Here is a 3,377-nt window from a genome sequence, read left to right as displayed (position 1 = left end):
ACTGCATCCTGGCATATATCAACATATACATCATGGATATAAACACTGGATCCTGGCATATATCAACATATACATCATGGAAGTAAATACTGCATCCTGGCATATATCAACATATTCATCATGGATATAAACACTGCATCCTGGCATATATCAACCTGTACATCATGGATATAAACACTGCATCCTGGCATATATCAACATATACATCATGGATATAAACACTGCATCCTGGCATATATCAACATATACATCATGGATATAAACACTGCATCCTGGCATATATCAACATATACATCATGGAAGTAAATACTGCATCCTGGCATATATCAACATATTCATCATGGATATAAACACTGCATCCTGGCATATATCAACATATACATCATGGATATAAACACTGCATCCTGGCATATATCAACATATACATCATGGAAGTAAATACTGCATCCTGGCATATATCAACATATTCATCATGGATATAAACACTGCATCCTGGCATATATCAACATATACATGATGGATATAAACACTGCATCCTGGCATATATCAACATATACATGATGGATATAAAGACTGCATCCTGGCATATATCAACATATACATGATGGATATAAAGACTGCATCCTGGCATATATCAACATATACATCATGGATATAAACACTACATCCTGGCATATATCAACATATACATCATGGATATAAACACTACATCCTGGCATATATCAACATATACATCATGGATGTAAACACTGCATCCTGGCATATATCAACATATTCATCATGGAAGTAAACACTGCATCCTGGCATATATCAACATATTCATCATGGAAGTAAATACTGCATCCTGGCATATATCAACATATTCATCATGGAAGTAAATACTGCATCCTGGCATATATCAACATATACACCATGGAAGTAAACGCATTCTGGCATGTGTTAATATATACATCATGGATATAAACACTGCATCCTGGCATATATATATATATATATATATATTACATACACGTTGGTGAGAACAAGATGCGTTATTTTATGGTTGTTTAAACATGTACAACTGCCATACATCCAATGCAAAACTACACGACGTTGTTTTAAAACTTATCAAACTCGCTTTCGCTCGTTTAAAACAACTCATTGTGACATGAAAGGTATCTAACGGTCACAAATAAATATCCAGGCATATTCCAACATATATATATATATATATATATATATATATATATATATATATATATATATATATATATATATCCAGGCATATACATCACATATACATCATATATATATATATATATATATATATATATATATATATATATATATATATATATATATATATATATACACACACACACACACACACACACACACACACACACACAGTCAGTGTTCTAGCTAGGATTTTGATGGGGCAGGGCGCTAATTTAATTGTAGGGCATTTTTAACGCGAAAATCTTATTTTGGAGGCAAGTTCTGGATATGATCGAATTTTTTACATTCATAAATATCATATATGTAGGAATATCTATGCTGGTTTTAATTTACAAAACGTTTTTGGAGGAAGGGGGACAATAAATTTCTAAACCCAAATTTTTTATTCTTAAATTTGGATGTTTGATGAAACAGTACATTCATCGCCGTATGCAGGGTGTGTACTACCAAATCAAATCCCATAGACGACAATACTAACATATGTGGCTAAAACTCCTACCTGCAACGTATCAATCGACATAAACGCCACGGATATAAATACTACCACCCCTCACCCTTAAAGTGAATCACAAAAAGTGGGTGTCAAGCTGCTCATTTCTGAGATAACGGGTAGCGTCTATGACTACCCTAGTTCCGCACAAAATTTTAGTACTTTTTTTACAGGTACCCCATACATGTTCCAAGCACAAGACTACTTGACACAGTGGTACTAGATGAAATAAAATTGCATATATTTTTAGCCCGGATGAAACTATTTTTTTTACAACCAACACACTCACATTTATAACCAATCACAGGACTTCTCTATCAAAAGTTGAGTGCACCTCGAACTTTGACCCAGCCGGAAGTTATTTGGTTTAGTACTACCTGCAATATTATTGTATTAATGTACTAAATATAGACACTATTACAAAGATATCGTTCCAGCCAGTGCAACACGACTGGAATGCCGTGGTATGTGCTATCTTGTCTGTGGGATGGTGTATATAAACGATGAAACTAATGGAAAAAAGTAGCCGGTTTTTCTCTAAGACTAAATTTAAAAATAACGAAATGTTTGACATCCAATAGCCGATTATTAATAAATCAATATGCTCTAGTGGTGTCGTTAAATAAAATCAAACTTTAACTTTTAAAATGTTTTACAAAAGGTTGGATCACCTAAAAAATCATATTCTTTTTTGATTATATATAGTATTTATACCATTTAATATCATGCCCAAATGTAATTTAAAATAAATAAATGAAATAATTAAAAGAAATCAAGAAATGAAAAAAAGAGAATGATTAGAAATAAATAAAAAGAAATAAAGAAACAAAAAAATTTAAAAAATTGACATAAGGATATATTTGTAACAAGTTGCTCACTGCATTTAAAAACGGCTATTATTGCATGTCAAGGTCTAGATAGATTTCATTAAATAGCTTTTGTAGACATGCTTTTAACAAAACACAGTTATGCCTTCATAGACCAAATAACCAGTGTTGCTAGTTTACTCTGTGCCATATTATAAAGATGCAATCAATGTGTCATTGATAAGGACTACTGACATCAGTTAAAACTATATGTATCTTGGTCTGGGTATTTGCAAAGGCAACAATTACTTTAAAAAATTTACTTATCAAAATAAATTTCGCATTTGACGTTCTGTCGAAGTTTATCATGATGGTCTACTTTCAACTAGGTGTTTGCTAGGTGGTGTGTGATTATGTGCGTGACGGTGTGAGGATTACTTCGCATTCAAGCTTTGTATGCTCGTCTGCAGTCATATCGACTAACAATAGAAACGAAAAAAAACATATCGCGTTACTGCTGTCGGCTTTCACAACTGTGGCCAAACAATGTATTGTGAAACGTTTTTTCGTTGGGAATTCAGACTCGTAACAACACTGTACACGCTTTGAGAGGATGATGGTAACTAGTTTAACGTGCCCATATACCACTAGGGTTTCGAACACGCCCATCCCGAATTCGACCTTCGATAAGATCGGTGGCCTGACTCGGGATGGAGTGGGGGGGGGGGGGAGGAGGGGGGGTTGAAAATGGGCAGAATTTTGAAAATAGCAATTAGTAAAAAAGTTAATAGAATAAATAAAAAAAATAAAAAGGTTACAAGCCAAAAATAAAAAGAATTGACTGCTCGGCCGAATATTTATAT

Source organism: Gigantopelta aegis, chromosome 1 (genome assembly GCF_016097555.1).
Source record: "Gigantopelta aegis isolate Gae_Host chromosome 1, Gae_host_genome, whole genome shotgun sequence".
Lineage (NCBI taxonomy): Eukaryota > Metazoa > Mollusca > Gastropoda > Neomphalida > Peltospiridae > Gigantopelta > Gigantopelta aegis.
Note: the sequence above shows the minus strand (reverse complement) of the source record.